General features: G+C 38.1%; 2 long non-coding RNA genes across 3 annotated transcripts in view; one reads left to right on the forward strand and one right to left on the reverse strand.

Annotated features, from left to right (window-relative positions):
- LOC309711596 overlaps window positions 1–3914 on the forward strand; it is a 224505-nt gene extending 220591 nt beyond the window's left edge. Inside the window, exons 3-4 of one of the 2 annotated variants that reach the window (XR_014278024.1) lie at window positions 2934–3095; window positions 3186–3914. This is a non-coding gene — a long non-coding RNA (uncharacterized lncRNA). Of the gene's footprint in view, window positions 1–2933 lie in introns of both variants that reach the window. The other variant, XR_014278023.1, reaches the window with a different exon arrangement.
- Window positions 3915–8480: 4566 nt separating this feature from the next.
- Window positions 8481–13742, reverse strand: LOC309711594. Its single transcript, XR_014278021.1, has 3 exons — window positions 10985–13742; window positions 10753–10816; window positions 8481–10354 (listed from the first exon to the last, which is right to left on the reverse strand). It is a non-coding gene; the product is annotated as an uncharacterized lncRNA (long non-coding RNA).
- Window positions 13743–14809: the final 1067 nt, after the last annotated feature.

Genomic DNA, 14809 nt, shown 5'->3' on the forward strand with positions numbered 1-14809 from the left:
GAGACCAAAACCAGTTATTTATTATCCTGTAAATTAAACCTTATATTTAAAGAAAGACCAATGTGAATGCAGTGTTGTGTGTAAGCCTCTACACTGATATTACCACTGTGTGGCTGTAACTGCAGCCATCACACCGCCTGACCACGTTAAGGTGGTAATCTCTCAGGGGGAAAACAGAAAAACAAAACAACAAAAAAGAAAATAAAATAATGCTCATCAGATTCTAACAATTCAAAACATGACATTTACCTTAACTGGATGACCTATATAATAAATATATTCTAACCCAACAATAGTACTTCACACTATTGCCAATATTAACAAAACCAAAAAGGGTAAGCCAAGTTATTTAAAAAAAGACAATTCACAAAGTCTTGAAAAATAGAAATAAAGAATAAAAATCCTCAATCCACTCTATAACAACAGTCTCCTGCTTCCCTGCAGATCAACACGTTCTCACTCCTAACTCGTCATATGTGTGACGCCCATACAGCATGTATCACTTCTCAGTTATTTATTGCACTTCTTGCTCGTCAGTGAGGCACTTTTAGTGCTTTATCTATGTTTGTGTGGGGACTTGTTATAAATCAGTCTTCAACCTTTAATCTCTCTCTGAAAATGACTGGGATTAAATGCAGTGTAATAAACTTTCCTGAACGTGTGTCTTGTCATGATCTCCAGTGCTGCCATTTCATAGGATCTCCTGTCCAGGGCTTCTCAAACGTTGGTTGTTTTTATAACTCCTCTCACCTTCTGCTCTTGTGTCTGCTGTGATAAGCCTTTTATACTCACCCATTTTATTTCCATTTCTGTTTCTCACTATTTTTCTTAACAACATTAAACCAGAATCAAGGTATGACTCAAGTATGTGAGGAAATTCTACACTAATTGGTACCTGCGGTCTTTCTTCTGTTACATACCACACCCCAAAGAATGGACACACATAATGCAGACACATTTTCAGTGACCCAAATAACATTCAAACACGCTCCGTATCATAACCTCCTTTTTGTTTGTGTTTATTTTAAGCAGTTGATTTAACATAAGGATTAAAATAGAAAGAACAATCCTTGAAATAACACATGTGTGTGAAATACATAATAAAAAACATAAAATAAATAAAATAAATAACTATGTCAAACCTCCTGAGATCCAGCCTCACAATCACTTGTTCTATGATGACTAAAGGAAGTTTATTTACTTCATAGACCCAGTGACGCCCATTCAGTTTCATTATCCAGGAAATAACAGCTGATGCTCACTTCTGTTTAAGACACAGTCCAATCTTAGGTTCCTCATCCTGAGTGGAACAATGGGTCTATAGAATAGAATAGAATAGAATAGAATAGAATAGAATGCCTTTATTGTCACTATACAGTTGTACAGAGCATCTCATACTCAGTGTAAACATGCTGGGGGGGGGGTACAGTTCTGCAGCGCTATGTACATATGAACAGTATTAACATGAGGAAAAACATATATATATATAAAATGTACAATATACAAGACGTAAGTAATATGTAATAAATAGTGTTATGTATATACAGTTGAGTATTGCACATGGAATTGGTATAAATAGTGTTGTGTATATACAGTGTGAGTACAGCTGCCTTTTTCAGATCATCTCTACATTATATGAGTTGATGATTCTAGCATTACAGATAATGTCTTAATTATTCCAGACTGAGCTGTGGTGAGATCTTTTATTTTCTTTCTTGTGTTTCAGTGACAGCCTTAGCCATCACAGCCGGGCATTTAACAAACCTATTTGCTTATTTATTTATTTTTGTCTCTAAAACTCATAAATACATATCAATACATGTATTCATTGTGAAGCATCCTGATGATCAGTAACCAAGTGTTTCTTCCTGAAACAATTACATGTAACTGTGCTGCAGTGAGGATAATACGATGTAGTATTAGGGCAAAGTTAAGAAAGGTATTATCGATCATTTTGAGAATAAAGTCAAAATGTGGAGATTACAGCTGTCTCAAGGCAAGCTGCCATGGTTGCTACTGTATATCATCTGAGTTGGTGAAACCGTACTTCAGAATTGGTTTTAGCAAGAAGGAAACATGAGCTAAAATAACCAGAACACAACTTTAAAATGCTTTTCACAGGAGTTTTAGCTCATGAGCTAAAACTCCCTGGTTTTAGCTCATAAACGCAGTGTGGTGATAAGTATTAGGTTGTACCAAAAAAGGGCTGGTAATAATAATAATGGATTGCATTTATATAGCGCTTTTCAAGACCCTCAAAGCGCTTTACAATTCCACTATTCATTCACTCTCACATTCACACACTAGTGGAGGCAAGCTACAGTTGTAGCCACAGCTGCCCTGAGGCAGGCCGACAGAAGCGAGGCTGCCATATCACGCCATCGGGCCCTCTGGCCTCTACTAGTAGGCGGTAGGTGAAGTGTCTTGCCCAAGGACACAACGACCAAGACTGTCCGAGCCGTGGCTTGAACCGGCAACCTTCCAATTACAAGACAAACTGCCAAGTCTTGAGCCACGATCTAATGGACAGATGCAAGGTTATCGATGGTTACATCCTCGTGCAATAAAGAGGTTGAATGTTGTATCACACAATGGCTGATCAATTTGTTTCACTAACTCATCTAAATAAGGAATTTTGTAGCAGAAACAGTAATTATAGCAGTTTGTTGTGGGACAGTAATGTCCATATCAACAACTTTTTTCTTGTGGCTCTAATACTCCATCGTAGCGTAGAGCCTCCCCGTCTTCTCTGTAGCTCAGTTACTTGATCTAAATCCTTGATCAGCTGTGTGCTGAGCTATGGCCCAGTTAGATGTTAATGTGTGTTCTTATGTTGTGTTATAGTGACAGCTGTGTGTACTGCTGCAGGAGCAAGTAAGCTAATTTGAATCAAAGCCCAATCCATGTCTGATACATGTCTTGTCTTCCTGCAGTAGGTGCTGTAGTCACTGCTCCTGCTCTTCTGGGAGTTGCAGGTTTCAATTCAGCTGGAATAGCTGCAGGCTCCTGCGCTGCAGGCATGATGTCGTCTGCTGCAGCTTCTAATGGAGGAGAAGTGACAGCCGGAGGTGTGGTGGCTGTTTTGCAGTCAGCAGGTAAATAAATAATTAGACGTTTTATTAGGATTTTAACTTACAACAACATGCAAAAAGAAGAAGTTCATGGCTTTGGGCCTTGGATTCCAGGCCGGAGTTGTGTCCTCAGCCTGTAGTCTGACTTGGAGGAAGAAAACTAAATCTTGTGGACCCCATTGCAGTGTGAGTGTGGTAGTTTCTTACTGGTCAATAGTAGACCTTACTACGTTCTTGTACGGGAGTCATTGTGAACCATACGTAACATTTGACGTTTGTCGACAGGATTTTTGACCAGCATACAAAACCACCTGCCTTAGACTGATCAATATGGCTGATGAACTATCTGAAACCGTTAATATGGTGTCACCATTTTTTATTGGTGCACCCTGTGTACCAGAATTTTGTGGCTTAACACGAATTACGAAGACCGGGAGAGCCAGATTAGTGCAATGCTCCATGCTCAAAAGTGGTCTATAGAACAGCAGTGTGATTTTGTGCTGAGTGCATTAGGAGAACCACAACGTGAAATTCTTATTTTGGAGCAAGTGGAGCGGGATACGCCAGATAAGATCTTTCTTCAACTTAAAGAACTGTACGGGGACAAAACAGCTGTGGGTACCTTGCGTGCCATGTTTTATGACTGCAGACAAAGGCCAGAAGAGCCTATTAGAAAGTTCACTTTACATTTAAGGGAGATCTGTAATTTATTACTTTGGTTTGATTTTTCAGTTTTAACGATGGATAAGCTTGGTGTTAGTCCTTTCCATCAAGTTTGCTTTGTTAAAGCTGTTTTCTGCTTACAGTATGTGAATATCAAATAAAGTCTTATGAATCAAATTATGTCAGTCCTTCATCACATGTATCACTTGTTTTTTTGGAGTGTTTTTTTTTCTTTGTTTTTTAATTTTGTTATCCACATGAAAAATTCCAAAACTGCAGATTTTAGACACTTTAGACCTAAAATGTATATTCATTAGGGGAAAAAACATTCATTTGTGATAGTAAACGTAAAACAACCTGAAAGACTCCATGTGACAGTCAGAACATTGAGCTTAACAACTAAGGTCCAGTTATTTGTTTTAACAAACATTTCAGGCACATCCTCTAGTCTATTTGTAGGATTGTTGGCTGTCCACTCAAGAAGTTCAGAATACAAAAAGCAGAATAAGAGATTTTTGACTACCTGACTTCTGTCTGTATTAAGAGTGGCCTTTGCTGCCCCTGGGTGGGTCCGGGATGGGCGTGAGGTTCTGGGGGCGCTCCGTCTCTGGGCTGGGGCCCGGGCCGGGCCTCGGGGGCTTGGGTCCTGGTTGGTGTGTTGCCGGGGTTGTGGGCGGGTGGGTGCATGGGGGCCCAGCCCTGGAGCAGGGTGCCGCCGGTGCGTCGAGCCACCTGGGGGGCTCTTCAACTGGTGGGGGAGATAGTCACATCTTGCAGGAGCTTTCCTCTCTTCAGGAACTCTCTCTGCAGGAGGGGGAGATACAGGAGAGGTGGAGGAAGATCTCAGCCTGGGCGTTTATTGTCTTATGTAGTCTGGAAGATGAGTGGATGGTGGGGTGGGTGCAGTTTTCTCTGTGGTGGGGTTGGGTGGACTGTCCCGGGCTCTGTGGGGCCGGGAGGCGCTGCTGCACTGGGCCCCGGTCTGGATGGGCCTGGGCCCCCTTTCCCTGGCGGGTCGCGGAGTGTGGGAGTGCCTACTGGGGTCAGATAGATTTCGTTAAATATTTACAAGAAATCAGGCATTATACAGTGTAAACTTCAGTCCAGTGTGATTTGGATGCTCAGCAGAAAATGTAGCCAGATATCAGCTGGGTTTAGATACAGTTCAGATAAGTTGGGAAATTCAAATTGTTACTGCAGCAGAGTACACAAGGCAGGAACAAATGAACACATGCAGCATACCTAACAGCAATAATGCTTTGCAAAAATAGAAGAAATATAGACTATGCAGGTACAATGAATAGATATGTACTTATATATGTAAATCACTCTATCTATCTATCTATCTATCTACACACACACACACACACACACACAAATACACACACATACATATACAGACATACATATATACACATATATGATGCAATTATACAGATTACTAGTAGAAGAAGAATGAAACATAGTGCAGTGTTTGGGTGTTAATAGTAGCAGGTATTTAGTATTGCACACTGATATATGTAAAGACCCCAGTGTGTTCATATGTGGTGTACATTCACTGCTGTTGTGCAGTGTACAGTCTGGCAGGAGCAGCAGCCTGTCACTGAAGGGACTGCTCAGTGTTGTCAGGGTGACCTGTATGGGATGGATCGAAGATGGGGTATTTTAATCGAGTATATAGGGAAATGTGAACTCCTCTGACAATCTGAGTAATTGGATAACGCACTGTTATTGAAATTTCCAACTTCTGAGCCACAGAAAGACATAACAGGCTTCATTAGGTTACCTTCCACTTGTTGACAGCAACTAAATAAAACCAACATATCCACATAATAACACCTTAAAGCAGGGGTGTCAATCTTAAATGAGCTGTGGGCCACTGCTGGTACTGTCATGTCATTGGAGGGCCACTTTAGTGTTCAAGTAGTACAAAAACAAACAAACAAGAAAACACCCACAAATCTTTCAGAAAATGTAGTGTTTTGTTTGTTTTAAGTTTCAAATATTGTATAACAAAACTGCAAATGTGAATGCAAAAAACTTCTCACTCTTAACTAACTGAAACCTTGTTATTGAACTAACAAATAAAAAGGAAAGATACTCTCTTTCTGGCCAGACACGTGGAAGCATTTCTACAATAGTTTTGTCCATATTTAACAAAATAAAAATGCAGACATAAGTGAACACATTAGTTTTTGACTGCTAGTGAAAATTGTTTTCTTTACATATAACTCTCTCACTGAACTAATACAGCCAATCCCTCAACATGTTTTTACTCTCTGCTCATATTGCCCTCATTTTAAAACATTTTTGCTTTTTAAACAACTTATTTTCAATTTCCACAAAATCCCCCGTAACAAAAACTAACTTCAAGGGCCAAATTGCATTTCCTTTCTTCACGTCAACAGTAAGGGTGGCAAGTAGGGGTGACGTGGGCCGCAGGTGGCCCCTGAGCCGTGAGTTTGAGACCCCTGGTTTACCTACTGTCACTGCAGTGATATTAGCGTTTTTGTTTTGAAAGGTTACTAGGGGATGCTGGCAACAATCTTGGAAGAGAACAATACAATCTGTTATAAGGCCTTCACTGGAAAATATTTGGAATGTAATACCAACATGTAATTTGAAGATAACATGTAGTCAAAGAAGCTTGCAAAGAAAAGCATCTGGACTTCTTTAAGTTACTTGAAGACGTAACTTAAAGAAGTTGCAAGCTCCTTTGACTACGATGACCTGGATGACTGAGAACCTTCACAGACAAGATAACATATAGTATTTCAGTGACCAAATAGTATTTGGGTAAAAGTTACTGAATAGTGTTGGAATAAAGTGTGAAAATTGTGAAGGATTAAAATATCCAGGAGCTCAAATTACTTCACCAAAACATGTTTCAATCATATTTTATCAACACAAATTGCACAGGTTTATTGAATATGAATAACTTGTGTTAATTCACCTCAATAGTTTAAGTTCGTGCCAAAGCAAAACATCTGTGTGCAACCAGTGTCCACTATTGAATTATCTAAACCAACATGTTTTTTTTCAGTGCATAATCACATTTAGTGAAATAAACTATTAAACCAGAATTACATATTAGGATTTAGCCAAGTGTTAGGATGTAATGCAGAGTAGTATTTCTAGTAGGCTTTTTTTGATATGCCTGTTTTCATTTTATTTTCTAATTTTTAAAGAAGGCTTTAGAAAGGTCAAAATAAATCTTCTGTAAGGGAGTATCAGCTATTCTAGTAGAATTTATTTTACCAATGCAAGGGTGCATTAGTACCTTGTAATACAACATATCTATTTCGTAAAGGGCGAACACAAATGTCCAAAGAGACTTCCTGGCAGCTGCCATTTTAAGTATAACCTCTGGTACGGGCACGTTCAGTTTGCAGCAGCTATACAACAGTGGCCTCTAGAGGTGTTTACACACTATGACCAAATCAGACAATGCAACACAACACGCAGGTCGCCCCAATGAATAGATTAGGCTGGTAGCAGTGACTTGTTAACTTATCATTTATCAAGCATATCTCCCATGAATGATATGAAATAATTTAGAGACATAACATTGACATCACAAAGTAGAAGCTGCAATCAGTTTTTAGGAAAGTGAGTTTAATAAGAGTAGGTGAAATAATGCAGTAATTTCTTAGATTTTATAATCCCTTTATAAATCATGTTGGCTACAGCCTATTTAGCAGTGCAACAAGAGCATCAGACAAACAAACAAATAAATAAACAGTCAGCAAAAACAAAAAAGTTAGTACCCAGGGATAAAAATGTTGAGTATGAAAGGGAAACCTAATGGACAGATGTGATGCCTGAACAGTGGTGGCTTTAAGTGATGTATCAACTTAAACATGCATCCACAGTCTATGTTACATAAGTATGATGATCAGTGGTGACGGCTGGCGCCACTTTGGAAGCAGAAACTGTTGGTTTGAAAGCCTTTAGTGTCTCCTTGTGGCGGGACTCTTATACTGTACTGTGAGATGTCGAGCAGTGACACCCCCCCCCCGTCACTCTGGCTCCTACCTCAAAGCACACTGTGCGCTGTCGATCTTACGTGCTGCACAATAATATTCAATATTTAGTATTTACTGTTATATTCACATAGATCATCGCGATGATGTTATTTATTATATTGCTCTCTTTTTTTTTGCTCGTTTTCTCTTTTTTCTTTCCTGACAGGTGATCCAGGTGATTGATATATGTATTTTTTTGTCTGTTTGTTTTTCTTTTTTGTCCTTTATCACGTTCCTCTTCCCCGCTGTTTTTCTTTCCCTCTTTCTTTCTCCATTTTCTTTCCCGCAGTCAAATCTGTCCCATGTTTAGCAAGTGAAAATAAAACAAAATAAACAACAAAAGCAAAGGTGAATCAAACAGATCATTAAGGCAAGGCTGGGATGGTCCATTTGGTAAAGTAAATCTGTTGGGCATCTTTCTTTGTCTTTACACAATAATTCTGATGGCAAAAGAACCAAACGGGACAGGCAAAAAAAAAAAAGAAAAGAAGATGTCGAGCAGTGTCAGTAGTATGCTAGAAAGTGATACATTAACATTTCTGGGGTCACCATGAAGAGCTCACTTCCTTTCTTGCTCAGTGTGTAAAATGTGGTACTTAATGGATTGAAAAGAAAAATGATGGCACCCTTGTAGTTCACACAGGTGGTGATGATTCAGGGTTTTAATTTGTAAGGTTTGAATTTTGAGCCATCATAAATTTTAAACCAGGAAAGTATAATATTTAACACATGATAAGTCAAAGCTAATATAGCTGCTCATATATAGCTACTTATAATTTGAAGAACTACCTACACCAATGAGTAGACTTCCCAGAATGGAAACAGCACTCTTTGTGTGGTTGGAGAAAACAGTCAAGTTGTTAAGAACTCTGACTGAGAAGAATCCGCCTGTGTACAGCAGCAGGCTGCCTTCCTAGAATTTGGATATCCCCCGTGCGCTCGTCTCTGCATTATGTGCATTACCTCTCTTGGAAAATTAAAACCACAGCAGCTTTTTATAGCTTTTTTCATTCACTATCAGCTTACACCAAAAGTCTACTCTGAAGAAGATTATTCAAAACATGCAACGCAGTCACCAATCCCAGCAAATCCACCCCTAAGTCAGACTGTACAATACAGAAAATAAAAGAGCTACAGCTCAGACTCTACAGGCTTCAGTTAGCATGTTAAATGTGAAAGCTCAGTTAGAAAAAGACTGAACAAAAACGGCCTGAGTTTAGCAATTAACCAAAGTGACAAACATTGCTCTAAATAATACTCCCCTAATCCAAGTAGTCACCCAAACCTGGACGTGGATTTAGAGGCCCGAGGGCCATCTCACACATTTATTCAGAATAAAACAAGTTTCAATTAAAAAAATCAAAATCTTGTGGACGTATGCCTTTTACATGTTGGTAAAATGTTTAGGATGAGATGGAGATGTAACACTCATGCACCCTGAAAATTATGAAGGTCTAAATATGTATCAAAGGGACTCACTGAACATCAGTGGATTTCTATGGTGCAAACGTACTTAAACTAGCCACTGTGACCATTGAGGCAGAGCAGAATGAATGATACTGACGGGAACTATGAGAGTTTGTAGTTAAATTCCTGCTCTTACACACTGTAAAATCTAATTAGTTAGAACTCAAAAAAATTGAGGAAACTCGTTGCCTCAAAAAAATTGAGTAAAGCTTAGCTAAAAATGACTAAATTAGGACAACTTATTTATTTTGAGTACTCTGTACAAGCTCATTTGTTCCCAGAACTCAAGAAAATTGGATCAAGTTTACGTAAGTTGACCAAGTTAGGGCAACTTACTCATTTTGAGTACACTGTAAAGCCTTGTTAGTTCCCAGAACTCAAAAAAATTAAGGAAACTCATTGCCTCAAAAAAACTAAGTAAAGCTTACTTAAGATGCCTGTTAGGACAACTTATACAGTGCAAGTCTGCAGTATTAAGAATAACTTGATATTTCTGACTGTACAGTGCTAATTGTTTACTTACTGACAAACATTTCAAGTTCAACTAAATGAAAAAACAATTTGTGGTAACCTGAATATGATTAAAAATAATTAACAACACTTTTTGTAAGGATGTTAAAATCAGACCAACTTTTATTTTCAAACACAACAAAGTATAACAGCCAACATACTGGACACTGTTCTGCTGAACAACAAACAATTATATTGCCATCACTGTTATAATCTTACAATGAAACAAGGTCGCAGATGTAATTATTCTGAAAATAAGTTTAGGCCTACCACAACTTTGTTTTGTACTTACATTACTTATATAATCAAAATAAAAATATGTGTTGTTCTGTCACAAGTGCAGTCTCTAATTTAAACAACACATTTGTTTTGCATTCCAACACATGAGCTGGAATGTTGTAATGTTTTAAGGATGGCTTGTTTCCAGTCCAGGCATTACTGCCTGAATGACTATCATGGATCGAGGTGATCCAAATGTAGGTGCAGAAGAAAGTCTTTAACTTCCCTTAAGTACAGTGGCAGTGGATGTGGGTTGGAGATGCAGTGAGCTTGAACCTGCAGGCGACCATCTTCACTGACCACACCATCTGTGACGGAGGACTCATCTCTCCTGGTGTCCTGCAAGCAAACAATCATATTTTTTGGAACATGAACTTAATTGCTTTCTTAAAACATTTTTTTCTGCATTTGGTATAAAACAGACTCCAATTTGGACAATCTCAGGCTCCTTCCCCACTGGAGAGGTGACATTCAATGTCCCAATTGTCAGTCTGGATAGTCCTGACCCCCACCCAACACACAATAATGTCATGAAAGCATCATTTTAAAAAGGGCTATGCAAACATGGCCAATAACTTTCATTCTAATGATGTGCAAAATGATTTGGGCACAAAACAAATTTTGCTGTTAGAAAATTTGCAGACTTCACTATATTCAGTGTAGACCCTCTAAACTAAGTTTGGGGGATGTGATCTTTCAAGAAATGCAGACCAAACTGTTGTTGTTTGTTTACTTACACAGCATGTCTTGTAGAATTAACTGGAGTCACCAGCAACAGCCTAGTGCAGTCATATCTCAAGTCTAATAACAGAAGACAGGAAAAGATCAGTAAAGAAACAACTTCCCCAAACCAAAAAACAAATAAAACAATAAGTAAAACAGGCTGATCTAAAGTATGATTAAAGTTCAGCCTGATTAATATAAATGTCACTGACAGTTGCTAATATATTGGAAAACCAAAATACTTACCACTGAGTTGATGTCTTTCTGTCCAACAGCAGGAGTGCTGGTCCCGAGCCTCAAAGACAGTAAGAAGCAAGCAGAGGGAGAAAAAACAGAACATTTTTCAGAAACCGATTTGATCCTTAATGGCTGTGCAATCATTGTAACATAGAGTTTGCTTATGTTGTTAAATAAAGGCTAGATTTGACATTAATAGATGCCACAGATGTTCAAGGTGCCACAAAGCATGAAAAAAATGGACATCTCAGAAAACGTCGGGGCATTTTTGCAAATATGTGATGTCTTGATAAATCGAGCAGATATTTGAACTTTCGACAGCTACATTCTCGCCTGAAAATATCTTAAAAGTTGATTTTGTGACCCAGAAAAAGCAATAAGCCGCGCTCCTCCGCCATTGGCGAGCTTACAAGTACGCACAGGCTCCGACAACCATGGCCAACATATGCGATCCTCCTTTCCCCTAGATTACCCTTTCTGGGTCACAAAATAACCTTTTAAGATATTTTCAGTGGAGAATGTAGCTGTGTAATGCTCAAATATCTACTTAATTTATCAAAATATCACATATTTGCAAAAGTGCTTCCACGTTTTCGGAGAGCTCTGTTACCCAACTGACCGGGAGGTCAAGGCTTGATAAGAGTCCGCAAGCACAGCTAACTCTTGGCTTATTGTTTTCACACCCCCGAAGAATTTTGTCTGGGCTCTTATCTCACTTTTTTATTTCAAACAATCAACAGAAAATTTCACAGACATATTTTTATATAAGGTTTTTAAGGCTGTGGTGTTAATTTTTAAGTAACATGAGCCCAGCCGCAGCAGCAACGCTAGGCTAACACTAACTAGCTAGCACGATTATAAACCTGGTGCTAAACTAAGAGAAGCCACAAAATCAGTTTGAATAAGAGTAAACATTTACTCACCAAGTCAGTGTATCAGGTAAAGATCCACAGCAATGACAACAATAATCCCTTGAGCTGACGCTTTTCTAGGTTTGCTCAACATATTCCATAAAAAATGCTGGCACCATGAACATGCGGACTGATCCGTGCTAGGGAGGAGGACGGTAGTGACGTGGCATTTTCAAAACACATCTTTCATCCTTCCACACTGAGAAGAAAAACTTCCATCTTACTTAGTTTTTCTAAGTTAAGACAACTCAAATAAATTGAGTTTATCAGCATTTCTGTAGCGGACAGAACCACCTGCTTTAATCTACCATGATGCTCTGTGTTATGTTGTCATGGCAATATGAAGTCAAATAAATACAAATTCATAAAATGCACATTTGAAGGAGGACAAGAAGACAGGCAACTGGAAGAGCTTTTGAAGCAGGAAAACTTTTCTGGATTACTCTTAATTTAACTGGAAATTTTGCGAATACAAGTCAAGGAGGAAACAAGGAGGCAGGTTGGATTATATTTGAGGACAGGACGCATGAAGGAGAAGCATGAGGAGAGAGGAAACAGCAGAGCGATGGTGCAGAGCTAATCGTGGGTCAAGTCGAAGAAGCAAGCATCAAAACTGTGAGTAAACATAACACATAAAGACTTAAAAATTACTGTGCTGATTAAGGAAACATTAAATTTGGTTAGTTTGGGGTCTGCAGCTTCAGGTTTGTGGGTTCAGTTGGTCTCAAAATTGAGGAAAGACAAAAAAATTTCTTTTGAAAGGTTGTTGGAGGATTTTTACTGTAAGAAATATCTGGGTGTGCAACTGCTTTTATTTAAAAAAAAATTTTAATTTTATTTAGTCACATTGGAAAGGGAAAATTGGAGGATCGGGACAATAATGTGGCCAGATTTACTGTTTCCTTAATCAGAACAATAATTTTGATCTGAACTAGAAATTTTGAAATGGGTTATTTTCTTTCTTCTCTACTGATCACTGTGTGATCGGTTGAGTTACTTGTCAGTCTACATTTATGTTAAAGGTAATTTTAAAAAATGCAGTTTATTCGTAATTTTGTAGAAAAAGGCTCCGCACCTGTGAAAAAAAGAAAATGGGTATCCACACCCCCAAAATTCCTGTAGATCAGAGTAGCTAAGCCCTGGTTAACTGCAATTATATAACAGAAGATGAAAAATATTGGAATGATTGAAAGAAACAAAGATTGCTTTAGGGTTTGAAGATTTGACTTTCTTATTGAAATAGACGAAAACTAATCCATGTGTGACACTGAGAAAAAAACTGAAAGCTTAAAAGATCTGGAGGTCTGACTACTGTTATTCAAATGTGCAAAATTGTTTTAATGACATTAGAAAGAAAAATGGGATGTTTAAAAAGGTAATATATAAAGATGATTTTTATATTACTTGAAAAAATGATGTTGTTTAGCGCTTCTGTACTTAGAAAAATGCTGGGTCACTAGTAAGCTGAGATTTAATGTGATAAACTGAGGAAAGGTAATATAATCTACACACTCGCTATTATTGTTGCAATCCATACACCAGTTAATATTTAATCAATCGTCATTCATAATTGGTGATCTATGCAAGTTTTAAGGAATAATATTTGAATTGAGGTTGAATGATGCTCTGCCTCTGTGGTCAAGTACAGACATAGGCCTTAAGCAACCATGAGCCACTGATAAGTGTGACAGATTAGGAAACATGCATACAGTTCATTAGTTAGACTCCTATGAGCCACTAATAGGAGAAAATGAGCACGCAATAAAGTGGACTTGTTAGGGAGAGATTGCCATCAGAGTTAAAACACTCCAACTCAATTTTGATGATAGAACCAGCTAAAAAATGAGCGTTTTGTTGACACTGATGACAAAATCCTGATCAGATACAGACAGACACATGCATACAACACACACTACTGCTCAAAGGTTTGTGGTCAGATTCAAACATTCTTGTTTTAATTTTAAAATTATATTTGCTATAACATAAAATTAGGCAAAGTTTATCAGAAATGTTTTCACAGATGTGTGTTTAATGAATCATTTATGTTAAATCACCCATGATGCATTAGGAAATGTCTACACACTTATACATGGGCCCATTTTTAGTAGCCATCACTGCTGTGTGGACAGATCACATGGTTATAAACCAGGTGAAAATTGACTTCAAACCTTTGAGCTGTAGTGTAGATTGCAATGATAGTGTATAGTTATCTATTACAGAAGAATATATAGAAGTCTGAGGACAGGGAGACACTGTAAAAAAGTTATGAGCTGTCTTGCTGCAGAGAAAGTGGAGTCTGTCATCCTTGAAAAGCTCCCAAGATAGGCAGCTGGCAGGTTGAATGATGCTCTGCCTCTGTGGTCAAGTACAGACATAGGCCTTAAGCAACCATGAGCCACTGATAAGTGTGACAGATTAGGAAACATGCATACAGTTCATTAGTTAGACTCCTATGAACCACTAATAGGAGAAAATGAGCACGCAATAAAGTGGACTTGTTAGGGAGAGATTGCCATCAGTGTTAAAACACTCCAACTCAATTTTTGATGATAGAAACAGCTAAAAAATGAGCGTTTTGTTGACACTGATGACAAAATCCTGATCAGATACAGACAGACACATGCATACAACACACACTACTGCTCAAAAGTTTGTGGTCAGATTCAAACTGTCGTCTTTTTAATTAATAATTTACATTTACTTTTAACATAATATTACATGAAAATGATCAGAAATGTTTTCACAGATGTGTGTTAAATGAATCATTTATGTTAAATCACCCATGATGCATTAGGAAATGTCTACACACTTATACATGGGCCCATTTTTAGTAACCATCACTCCTGTGTGGACAGATCACATGGTTATAAACCAGGTGAAAATTGACTTCAAACCTTTGAGCTGTAGTGTAGATTGCAATGAT

This window comes from Aulonocara stuartgranti, assembly GCF_965226115.1.
Source record: "Aulonocara stuartgranti genome assembly, chromosome: 7".
Taxonomy (NCBI): domain Eukaryota; kingdom Metazoa; phylum Chordata; class Actinopteri; order Cichliformes; family Cichlidae; genus Aulonocara; species Aulonocara stuartgranti.